Below are 14,080 nucleotides of genomic sequence, written 5' to 3' on the forward strand. Positions count from 1 at the left end.
ATTTTTCTTCTCTATCAAATACCGGAGCACCAAAACCTTCAATTACATTCACAAAAATAGCAAATTCTCTCTTACAGACCTCCCACCCTCATCACTCATAACAAAATGATCAACCAAATCAATCTTATATATCCACACCAACAAAAAGAATCATTTACTAAGTTGGCTTCCAAAAATGCATTACACGCAACATGAAATGTGTATCACAAAGTCAGCTCAACCCATCCACAAATCCAAATGCGGACCAAAATAAGAAGATAATAGGCTTGCCATAACTTGGCCCAATCACTTCAAACATGAAACCGATCACCAAAATCAGCCTATTAAATCCAAAACACACTTTACACAAAGAGGGCTTTGTTCCAACTGAATTACCAGATACCAGAGCTCTAAACTTACACACAATTCAACACCGGATATCAGGATCACAAGATAATTTGTCTCAAACCTTGAATCAACTGACTTGATCATCGCAACTAGAATTACATTACAAAAATCAAGATGTGCACCATGATCTCATGCTCTACCGGTTACTGAGTTCCACCTTCCAAACTTGTGCCTTATGAGCAATATGACTTCCGGTAAGCCAAATTTATGTACATCGAATGTGATTTCTGAATTGAGTTGCTATCAATGACAACCCCTAAACTTCTATCATGTACCAATCTGCACCAGAACAGTATCTCTTGCTAATAGAATACACTCTAGTCTTTAGGCTTACACGTAAAGGAGTGTTTTGGGCATTTTGTGAGCTTTGACTTACCCTCCCCTTTCCTCACAGATAATTCAATTTTGAAGGCTGAGTAGATCATGGACCTGATTGAACAACAACAATGAGAACAAACACTTCCCTAGGTTTTAAGAGTTTTGCCTACAACTAGTGAACTTGAATAATTGTTGCATCCCATAGCTCAACTCCATACTTTGTTCAAGTTAGCTCATAGCGAGCTAGGAGACCTGCCTTTCCATGATATTATCGACCTTGATCAGAGTTATTAGATCCTCAAATCTCATAATCACCCCTCAGAGGAAGATTGGACTCCCTTGTAGTAAGTCCTTGATCAACTATACGCAATGGATGCATAAAGTCTGGTTGGCAAACCATAAATTTTGGGTTTCAACATCCCACAGGAAGGATTATCCCAGAAGTCACCAAGAAACTATGGATTTATTTATCCATGCCACTCTTAGAGCTGGTATCCTTTATTTTTTGCAAACTCTGCACCCCTTTCTTTGCTCTCATTAATTTTGTTCTCAATTCGTACACGCCCACCACATGTTGGCGTGACGCGCATCTTCAAAACCTCCCCTTTTTTCTGTGATAAGTAGCCACAATAAGCTAATGCATGGTGATGATTTTTTTTTCTTTCGTAACACTGGGCCTGCAATTTTGAATGAAGTAAATGCGACACATGGCAACTCCCCGGGGAGTTTCATTTTGCAGCTAAGTCAAAGACCAGGTCTTCCCCTCCTATTTCCATGTGTCTTTCATGTTGATGGCCAGGAGATCCCCTGAGGGTGTTTTCCAGAGAGTGGGGTGTTTTGTTAAGAGATCCAAGTAATTGGGAACGACCGTAAACCCTTTTGATCCGATCAACAACAGTAGTTTTTGGGGACAGTTGTGCTAGATGCCAAAAGTGGCATTTCTCTCTTGCTCCTTGTTCTCATGACTAATGATGCAGATACTAGAAACGCATCATCATGATGCTTTTCTTGTTTTTTCCAGTACCAAGTTGTTATGCCCTCGCACTATAAGAAGTGGAAGGTTTTTCTTTTCAAAGGTTTCAGAACTTATTTTAACAAATATAAAGAAGGTTCTCTAGCTAAGATTTTAGCCTTAAAATCTATTATTATTACCTAAACTAAGATAATCAACTATTCTTGTGGCCTCTTAGATTACTTTATTCAGTGTACTTTGATAGTTTCTTGTGCATCTTCAAATTCTGGCATGACTTTAGTAATATATGCTTAAAATTCTACTGATTAAATCATGTTTTTATACTCTTTATCTAGTAGATGTGTGGTATATGTTTCTTTATGTTGAGGAAAGCTTTATATGTATCTTAATTCATGTTCAGGGCATGCAGATTTTTGAATGGGCCTCAAAATGACATGTATGTGAAGCTCTCTATGCTTTTAGTTTGACAGAAAAACCAATTTAGTGTATCACTTTAGAGTAGGTTTACTTTATGTTTATTTCTTCCCCTTTTCCCCCTAACAAATGAAGAAACGACTTATAAAATCTTGGAGGTTACTTAAAGAAAACTTATAAGTCCCCCATTACAGAGTTTCCCATAAGACTATTTCCCTAAGAGTTTTTTTTAGTGATCAACACCAACCATTAGTAAGAATTTCATCAAGAGAGAATAAACCACCAATAGGAAACATGCCAATATCAAAACAATAATTAGAAGGAGCATAATCCAATTCGTCAGTGGAAAATAGGAAGGAGTGTAATAAAATATCCAATTTAGCCTACACCATATAAGAATCCAGCAAAGGATCCATACAAATAGTAAGTGTAGACACTAAAAATGGTCAACGCTTGTGTCATTACATGTTAACATGTGTATGTTACCTTTTTTCAGGTTTTCACACTTACTAACACTTCCTCTATGTTGCACATTCGATCTTTAGCATTTGTCAATATCATGCCATTCTTAGGCTTTCTCTTACTATTTTTTCCTACTCATTCATTTCAATTTGGATCTTATCAATTTCAATCTCAATTGTCATTTCATGATCATGGTTATCTATCAATGTCATTTAATTGTCATTTTAACCCTAATCAATATCGATTAGCATCAACCTCCATTGATTCCAATCAATTCTCAATGTCCTGTCATCATTCATTATCAATCAATTGTCCTTTACAATCATCAATCATTTATCTTTGTCAATTGTCCTTGTCATTTCAATCATTATGATCGATCTTGAGCATTGATTTAAATCAACCTTAGTTAATTTTTTGATCATTGTATCAATCAATCAATTCAATCATTAAATTCTTATCCTGATCATGTTAATTGTTTATCAATTTAATCCATTTAATGACATCATCTTGACTTATGTCTCTCTCCTAGGGCTAGATAGTTCTTTAATTATTATTCCTTTACTAATATTTCTCTTAGGATATATGAATTTATTCATTTACCCTATGTCTTGTGTCACAATTAAATTATTTATTTAATTGGCTAATTGTCCCATTGTGATTAATTAATAATAAATTATTAATTTCTCCCACCTTTTTTCTCTCCTCATTTCCTCCCCACTTTGTCATAATTTGTCATTCCTAATTTCATGCTTCCCATTTCCTATAATTTCTCCACTAATATGTCTCCGCCAATTTCTCAAATCATAAAGCTATAATTGAGGCCAATTTGTCATAAATCATGAAGCACAAATCTCTCTCCAATTTGTCATGAACTTTTCATAGCAATTTGTCAAAATTTGTCATATCAATTATACCATTTTTGAATCAATTTGCCTCTTTTATTTGCCTTAATTTTCTCATGTCATTTTGGTGATCATTTTCTCTATAAATTGATTTCATTTTTCAATGATTAACAACCACATTTTGAGTATCCTTATGCTGTCAAAATCAACTCGCTATCATTTTGTCTTTCTTTCAATACACTTGTGTTTGTAGGTGAGACCCACATATATTTGAAGCAGAAAGATTAACAATGGAATGGAATGGAAGAAGCGCTTTCGTTGGTTTTTATTTTATTTAATTATTTCATTTTTATACTTCTATTGATTGTGATTAGGGTTACTTTTCATGATATTTTTCTTTTGTGATTGGCTTTATGATATCATGATGTTTTTGCCTAATTCTCAAACCACATTTTCTAGTGAACTTCACATGAACACGTACAATCTAATAATTTCATGAGTCTTATGTTTGCATGTAGGTTTTATTTGTGGATTTATTCTTGCATGCGGGTTTTAGGTGCTAATTTTTTATTGCATGCAAGTTTTAGGTGTCGGTTTGTTGTTGTGTGTAGATTCTATTTGTGAATTTATTGTTTCATGAAGGTTTTCTAGAGTCTAAATTATGATCTATGCAAGATTTCTTAACATTAAATTAATCACAAGTTTCATGTAGCCTAATTAGGGGTTAAAATTAATGAAAAAAATTCAATCTTTGATTTAAAATGAACCCTATAATTCTCACATAGCCTTATTAGGGGATTAATGGACAATAATTCCTTGCTTCAATTTGTTAAGTGGATAAAAATGAATTTCATCTAGCCTAATTAGGATTTTAATTTGGTGACAATTTCTCATTTCCTTTTGCAATTTGGTTAAAATGAACCCTACAATCCTCATCTAGTTTAAATAGGGGTGCAAATTGGATAAGATGCAATTAGGTCTATTCCTTTTTGGTCAAGTGGTTTTGTTTACATGAGGAAGTTTTGGTGTTGCTGATTTGTGCAACACCTTGGCATTTATTGGGAAAAGACATATTTGAAACTACTAACACATTTGGATGCAGGACGTTGTCAAATATCAAATATTGAAACAAAGTGTCTTCTTTTTCATTAGATAGAAAACATTTGGATTTGGGCTTTAAAATGTACATTTGTCTTCTTTTTTTGGCATGCTTGTGTATGTGAGTGGACCTACTGCTCCCCTTATCTTTCATGGTCCTAGGTGCACGATAAAAATGTTAGTGACACTCTTTATTAAAGGGCTTGCCTCACGAGAATCCATTAAGGTCGGGTGAGAGGGAAAAACCCAAGTGGTAACAAGGTATTTAGCCAAGCTACTTTTGAGCCACTATATAACAAAAAATATTATGATGAAAGTCATAAAAAACAGTTGTGGATGTGTCATGCCAATGTAAGTCTCCCTCAGTATTCGTGTGATGTGTAATCCACACAGTGATGCATAAAAACCCATAAGGGTTGGGATACATCTTAATTGAGAAAAACACCACACGTATGACCACTTGAATGAATGCCCTTACTATAAGCCAATTGTTATAGAAACCAAAATCCTTCTATTTGCTGGTGCAAGAGGTCGGACCTCTGAAGCCATCCCACACTCTCGTAATCAAATTTGAGATAGAAAATTCCCCTAGATCTTTGGGTCTTTGGGAATTCAAAGTTTGGTGTACCTAATAAGTGAGTGTTGTGGAGGGGGAGCCAGTGTCACCAAACTTCAAAGCTATCCACTCTAAATAAGTGCAGATCGAATTTATTCATAGTGGTAACCCAACAAATATTGTCTTGGCCAACCTAGGATTTGTATTTGAATGTGCTCTTATTTAATGTAAAAATTCAAATAACCCTTCTCTCTTCTGTGTTTGTTGACAAATCAAAAACATCATTTCAAAACAAAGGTCACATTAAAAGAAAAGATTTGAATATCAAGACAAAGTCATAAACAAGAAACCTTGGTCATAAGATTTAAACAAAGATTTCAAAAGCTAAAACTTGTCTCAAAACAATCAAAGATAACATCCAAAGTTCAAAATATCTCAAAAACATGGCTTATGAAATAATTGGACTCCTTTGTTTCAAAATCCATGTCATTTTAGGCAAGTTTTTGCATGGACCAAACTTAGGTCATAGAACATATTCACTTCCTTCATTATAGTCCATTGCAATATCATTATACCCCTTTGCATCTAGGTTTCAAAGTATTTTCCTAAGTCTTGATCATTCATTTCATTCTATTCATTTGTCCTCATTATCTCAAAATTAGCTCTTGCTTAGATTGCATTTTCCATTTTTTTTCCAAATCATTGGTCCTCATACATTCACATTGCATTCCCATTATCATGGCATTGGTTCTAAAGCCTTAGCCTTGTTTTAGATCATATCATATCTTTAGATCATATCATATCCTTAGATCATATTGTTGGGTCTCAAATCAATAGATTGGATAGGTTCTAAGGAAATGCCAACTCCTATGCTCAAACCCTCCAATTGACTTGGTCAACTTATAGAGTGAACCTATTTGGTTACTAACTCTCACTTTAGGCTCTGCAGGACCTAGGTAGGTATACCTACTCACTAGTTGTTCCTTCAACTAATGCTTTTTATAGCAGATTTAGTGGCTTGATCTGACTTCCTCCTATCTCAGAATGGCATAAGCTCCTAGGATGGAGATATAGCAGATGAGTTCAAGATTGTTGTTGTAGAAGCTATTTGATCTTTGTGCTTGAAATATATATATATATATACACTATTGCTAATTTATTCTAGAATTCCTACTCAACTACTCCTGTTACTTTTAATGTGAAAGTGTGAATGGATGAGTTGTATTTTATAGATGGCCAGTGCCTTTCTTTGTTGTTTGGGCTACAGAGTCTTTATATCTCTTTAGGACTTATTGTGTAAACTTATGAGACAATTTTTAAACCCACCCCCTCTCGATGAGTCTGTCAGTTACTATTTCTTATGAGCTCTACTTCAATGTCTATATTGTAAACCGCCTGAATGAATTTAACTCTAACCTTAAGAGACCATCCAAGGAAGAAATACAAGGAACAATTACAATTGCAAGTAAATCTTTTTTATCCAAATCTACAATATGAAACACATAATTTTACTAGAAGAACACAAATAACCTTATCTCCTTTAGATAATATCATAAGCAACTGCCTGCAGAAAAATGCAGTAATCCACAACACATATGCAAAGGAAAAACAACTGATTATATTATATATATTCGCCAAAATTGTACAATGGTAAGTCCAAGGCTATAATCTACTCCTTTCTCTCATTCTTTCCCTCCATGTTACAAAAGTTACCTTATTTATATGAGGGTATACATTGTCACCAAGCGTCATGGCTTTTCAACATATAACTATTAATTAGCACCCTTGTTAACAAACTGGAAGATAAACAAGTTCAGTACTCCTATGTGCTCAATATACTTATCATCTTTATACATCACAATATCACTATTTAATATCCTCGATTAATTCTCTATCTTTTAGGCTTTTCTTCTGCAGTGATAAGTTCCTTTCCCTTTCTGGTCTTACTAGCCTTAGATGATGATTCCATTCTAATTTAAGAAAGAGGTCTGTGTGTAAACAACTTACTTGAAATCATTGAGTTTTATCTGTGAATTCGCCCAATTTCTACTTCCAATTCGTCACCTGTGAATTCCTCAATGTTGTGTCTTTTGATGTTGATCTATTACTTATAACACATTTAATCAGTTAGTAGTGGTGGTTTGGACAACGGTCACCTGGGCACACGTTTGAATTTAATGGTGATGTGACCTTGCCTGAGATTCATTTTTTATTTTCGTGGCAATCAATAACCATTTCGATGAGAATATATCTTTCGATCATTAATTTCTTTAGTCCATCGATCTCTTTGTTTCTATCGACAACACTTTTATTTCGAATATCACTTCGATCAAGTATTTCCTTCATTCATCAAAATATTGTATTTGGTCACTATGGCTATCTCCTCACCGATACCTATCTGATATCTATCAGGTTTTTATTTCAAAGAAACCTTGGGCTTCGGTGACCTCCTTTATTTTTTCACCAAAATACCTCTTCCATCAATATCACTATGCCCCGTCGATGAATGGATCTATTATCTCACCGAAGCCTTTCTTTATCCTCTCTTGTCATCTTCCACCAATAAAGTTGTATCGGCGAAACAACGCATATCGGAGACATGCCTTGTAGCCTCCTCAAAACCTATTTCCTCATCGATGTCTTTTATCGATGTAACTTCTTTTTGTTTGATCGACCTTATTCTTTTGATGAGAATGTTTCTTTTGATGAGTCCCTTTGCACCAATGGTATTCTCTCCTCGAAGACCTTTTCCCGTCGATGAAAACCATCTTCACTTTCCTCGACATCTTTTGTCAATGGAATTACTATCTTCGATGAGTCCTTTCTGAAGTTCATCAGCATTTCCTTTCTTCAATCGCCCTTCTATATCGATGAGACATCGTTGGGTCTCATCGATACTATTTGAATCCAGATATCTTTATACGACACTATTATACCCGCTTGATGACTTGTGGGCTATCATGGTATTAATGAAAATGATGACTTCTTCTAACAATAGGGGGATTTTATGATTTAATTCCATAGATAAACATTCAAATTTGATGCTCAACAAATATCATATCATTAGTTCATATCATATCCTTAGTTCTTATCATTATCCTTGCATTGTCAACAACTTGCATTTAGTCTCTAAAATCAGATTTTTCAAACTTGAAGAATCAAATATTTAGACCATACCCCAAGTTATCGTTAGGATTCTTGACCTTGTTCAATTTTTTTTTATCCTTTTATCAACACTATCATGTAAAACCTAGCTTAGTATCCAAGCAATAGGTGAGACATTGTCATTTCTCCCATCATCATTTTGTCCTTTGTTCTTTTGTCAATTAAGGTTTTGACTTCATTTCTATTTCCAAAGGTTACATCTTTAGGTTTGCATTCCTAAAAGTTTTTTCCAAATATTTAAAAATAACAAAATCATAGGTTGCATTGTCACCCTTTAGGATTGCATCTTGTCATTATTTAGTCTAATTTGCCAAAATCTTCAAAAACATAGGTTGCATTATTGTCCTAAATTGCATCATCATTCTCTAACATTGCACTTAGTTGCATCTAATTATCATCTCAAAACGGTCCAAAAACATAAGTTGCATTCCCATTTTAGGATTGAATTTGTTGAATCCCTCTAGTTGCATCTCATTGCAATCTTAAATCCAAAAATCCTAAAAAAATAGTGTATACACCTAAAAATGGTCTAAAGATAATTAATTAAATAAGCAATTATTTAATTAATCCTCCTTCCCAATTTAATTGAATTCACTAAGCAATTTGATTAAATTTTCCCATTTCATCTACTTATTAATAAATCTAAGGATTTATTAAATAGGTTCATTTCATTTCACCCCTTTAATTAATTAATTCCCTTCATCCAAATTCATTTCTTCTAAATCCCCTAATTAATTAAAACAAATCAAATTATGAGTTGTTGAGATTAATTATCCTTTTCATATTATTTGAATTTCTAAATTCAAATTCTCCTAACTTCTACCACTCCTAAACCTAACCACTCCTAAACCTAACCATTCCTAAACCTAACCCATTCTACCTACCACCATGTCCCCTGTCATCCAACATCTTCTAGAACCTTTGTGACACTTGTCACTAAGTGTTCCCTTTCATCCAACTCCTTTTAGAAGCCTCTTGACACTTGTCACCATAGAGATGATAGATGTTCCCTTTAATCCAACTCCCTTTGCCAATCTCCTCCAATTTAACCATTGATATCTTCAGATCAATCTTGACCGTTGATTCTTGCCACGTCACCCCTAGCCTTGGAAAATCCTATAAATAGACCTCATTTTGGAGCTCAAAGGGTCCCAATTTCATATCATTTTTTGCATATCGATTGATCCCTGATAGTTCTAATACTTAATATAAGTACAGATCCAATAGCCAACAAGATGAGAGGGGGGGGTGAATCATAAAAACTTATTCATCCATAAAAACATCAGATTCAAACTCGGTAACATATATCAGTCATATAATAAAAATTGTCAAGCATGCAAACTCAAAAGCATATGAACAATATAAACCTCATAATACCATATTTAACATGGAAACCCAAATAGGGAAAAACCACTATGGGATTTTGGACCCACTAAGAAATATACTCTTCTAGAGTATGCTCGGTTAAAAGCCAATCCTGTTAAAGATTACAAAACACATTGCTAGATGTGACCCGGTTAAGGGATTTCCCTCAGATCTGTTAGGATCTTCACTTTGTTAGAAGTGACCTTGTCAAAGGATTTCAAACACTCATTTAGAATGTCACCTTGTTAGAGGATTTACATATAAGACTGTTAAGTCCACTCGGTTAAGAGATTTCCTGTCACTTTCACAAAATAACAGTAATACAATCTATCTACAACTTCACATCTAAAATGCTAAAGCAGATTCTTATTTGTTCAATACAATCTAGACATAGAACTAATCTTGTCTATCTATTGGACATCAATACTCTGTTATTCTAATAGGTCTTCAAGCTTCTGTGCTTGGTAATCACTATGTAGCATCCCTGTGCATACACTTGCCCACATATATTGTTTATCAACAGTTCCTTATTTATAAACAATCTTCTAACCACTTAATCTCCTTGATCACATTTCCCATGATCAATCATAGCCATCAGATCTTCAATCTTGTCCAGGTTCATTGTATCTTTCAATCTAAAAACATTTTACCCCACCTCAGAACTTGCACAATCATCTTGGAACTTGTGTTAGGGTAATGCGGTTCAATCTAAGTTGTAGATCTTCTTGTCGACTTTCCATTGCCTTAGATTCATTAACAAACTTTTTCTATGGCTTGCCAATCATTGATCCGCTCCAGCTCATCAACATCTTTCATTAAATATCACATGTAAACATTTAATGCATTTTGTTATAGCTTAGTTACAACTCGGTGAATACTAAACTTTACTCGATAGACATTCTGTCTTTATTAACCGACTGTGATAACCTTAGGGTTTACCGACTAGGTTCCTTAGGGTTTATCGACTAGGTTCTTTGCTTGATAACATAGTATAGTATTAACCTTTACATTTTACAACATATGTATGATGTTAGAACAATCTAAACATCATGATCTCATCATTGTCTGACTCGGTAATAGTTGCCCATTGAATACCTTATTCATCCCCTTATTCATCATATTCTTTCTGTGTCTTTTACCGACATCTTTATACTCTTCAAATCATACTTCTCAAGATATGGCAACATCATACTGAATTAGAAAATCAATTTATTGACATCAATGACAAAATAATAATATCAAGACAGTAAACATCCTTAATCAGTTATATCCATTATCATCAACAACCTTCTCAATATCCTTATTGAAATGCCAACAATCTCCCATTGTCTGTTATAATGCCAAATGCCAACAATCTCCCCCTTTGGAATTGATGGCAAAACCAATTGATTTGACCTTTAAGAATTCGGATTGCTGTGATTTTGAAATGTTGAAATGCTCTCCCCCATATATCAGACTTCTCTTCTATTTTCAATCTGTAATATTTTCTCAGTTTTCTCCCCCTCGGTAGGTCTTCTCCTTCTTGGTCTTCTCCTTGGTCTTCTCCTTGGTCTTAGGTCTTCTCCTTGGTCTTCTCCCCCTTTGACAACAATGCCAAAAAGAATAGAACTAAAACATAATTTCTTGCTGTAAGAAGTTATTTCATGTTGTTGTGTATCAACTGAGTCTCGGTCAAAGCATTTGTTTACAATTCTTTATCATTTTCTGTATTATCTCAGTATTATTTCCAGTACACTTTTAGAAAAACATTCTAAAGTGTATCACTCCAGCATCAGCTCCGTAAAAGATATTCAATAGAGTCATCAAAGTGATGCGTTCACCGATCTCGGTCAGTGAGTAGACGATAGGGGTAGGACCCCTAACTTACTTCTGAGATATTCAAAAGTGTCCTTTGGTAGTGGCTTGGTGAACATATCAGCTATTTGTTCCTTTGTGTTAACATATTCCAACACCACTTTCTTCTCTTGAACTTCTTCTCTAAGATAATGATATTTGATAGAGATGTGCTTTGTCTTAGAGTGCATAACAAGATTCTTTGAAATGTTAATGGCACTAGTATTGTCATAGAATATAGTTACTAGCTCGGTAACTTTCTCATTTATTCCTTCCAACAGTTTGATCCATGCTATGTTGGTACAATTCAGTGCTGCAGCAACATATTCAACTTCGGTTGTTGACTGAGAAACACATCCTTGTTTCTTGCTAAGCCAACTCACTAGTCTTTCTCCTAAGAAGAAAGCTCCTCCACTTGTGCTTTTTCTATCATCAATGTTGCCTGCCCAATCAGCATCAGTATAAAATTTTAAATCAAAATTATTTCCTTTCTGATATACTAAGCCATAATATTCAGTGCCTTTCAAGTATCTGAAAATTCTTTTGATTGTTGTCATGTGTATTTCTTTAGGATCTATAGAGAATCTTGCAACAATACCTACTGCATGTGCTATATCTGGCCTATTGTGAACAACATATTGTAGTTTTCCAATCATGGATCGGTAGAGTGTCTCATCAACAGATGCAGATTCATCATTCTTTGATAGTTTGCAGTTTGTAGTCATAGGAGTACTTACTGGCTTTGAATCCTCCATTCCAAACTTCTTCAAGAATTCCTTTATGTATTTGGATTGAGTAATGAAAATTTCATTTTTCATTTGCAGTATCTGTAAGCCTATAAAATACTTTATCTCACCAATTAATGACATCTCAAATTCTTTGCTCATTTCATTTCCAAAGTTCTTGCATAAAGAGTCATTTCCAAAAAATATAGTATCATCGACAAATATGGCTGAGATTAGTATTCCATTTTCATCATTCTTCATGTACATGTTGTTGTTCTCACTTGTCCTTTTAAAACCAATCTTAATCAAATAAGAGTGCAATCTTTCATAACATGCTCTAAGTGCTTGTTTCAGACCATATAAAGCTTTGTTCAATTTACATACCTAATCTTTATTATTGTCTTCAACAAATCTTTTAGGTTGTTCAATGAAAACTTCTTCTTCTAATATTCCATTCAGAAATGGAGATTTGACATCCATTTGATATACCTTGAAGTTCTTGAAAGCAACATATGCCAACAATGTTCTAACTCCTTCAAGTCTAGCAACAGGTGCAAAAGTCTCACCATAATCAATTCCTTCTTCTTGGGCATAACCTTTGCAAACCAATCTTGCTTTGTTCTGAATGACCTCACCTTTCTCATTTAGCTTGTTTCTGAAGATCCACTTTGTACCAATTACATTTTTGTCCTTCGGTCTTGGGACCAATGTCCATGTGTCATTCTTCTTGATTTGATCAATCTCTTCAGTCATAGCATTTATCCAATCTTCATTGTTGAATGCCTCTTTCACTATTCTTGGTTCAAATTCATATATCAAACATGTGTTCTGTCTCAGTTTGTTCCTTGTCATCACTGGATCATCCTTATCTCCTATAATCTGACTTGGTGCATGGTGTCTTCTGACATATTTGGCTAATATAGGCTCGGTAGGCTCTATATGATACTCTTCATCACTCGGTAACTGGATATCTTCCTCATTTCCTTCAATAGTTATCTCGGTAGGACTTCTCGGTTGCACATAGACAAATTCATCATAGTCTTTTGGTTCTTTGGAATTCTTGTCATCAGTTCTTTCTACAAATTCATCAATTTTCACATTTGCACTTTCTACTATTTTGTTAGATGATTTGATCAGACATTTAAATGCTTTACTTTTAGAAGAATAACCAAGAAATGTTCCTTCTTCACTTTTCTGATCAAACTTTCCATTTCTATCATCTTTATGAACATAGCATTTGCTTCCAAAGATCTTAAAATAACTTACATTAGGTTTCTTGCCATATTAGATTTCATAAGGTGTCTTCAAAGTACCTTTCTTCAATTGAACTCGATTCAAGGTGTAAATAGCTGTGCTTATTGCTTCTCTCCAAAATGTTTGTGGAACCTTCTTCTCAATCATCAGTGTTCTAGCACAATCCACAATAGATCAGTTTCTTCTTTCAACTATTCCATTCTTCTATGGAGTTCTTGGTGCAGAGACTTGTCTTTTAATACCATTATCATTACAAAATAGGTTGAAATCATCAGATGTGAACTCTCCTCCTTTATCTGATCTAAGACATTTCAGTTGTCTTCCTGTTTCATTTTCAACTCTAGCCTTGTACCACTTAAACATTTGAAAAGCTTCTAATTTTTCTTTTAAAAACATTACTGACATCATCCTTGAATAATCATCCACAAATAATATGAAATACTTATCACCATAATAACTTTGAACTTTCATAGCACCACAAAGATCAGTGTGCACAAGATCTAAATTTCCCTTAGAAGTGTAGGACTTACTTGTAAAGCTGGATCTTGTCATCTTACCCATTTGGCATCCTCGGCACATAGCATTCTCAGGTTTTTCAAGACTCGGTAGACCTCTTACTCTATGCTTCTTACTTATCTTGATCAGATTATCAAAATTAAAATGACAAAACCTTTTATGCCATAACCAA

This window comes from Cryptomeria japonica, chromosome 4, assembly GCF_030272615.1.
Source record: "Cryptomeria japonica chromosome 4, Sugi_1.0, whole genome shotgun sequence".
In the NCBI taxonomy this organism is placed as follows: Eukaryota; Viridiplantae; Streptophyta; class Pinopsida; order Cupressales; family Cupressaceae; genus Cryptomeria; species Cryptomeria japonica.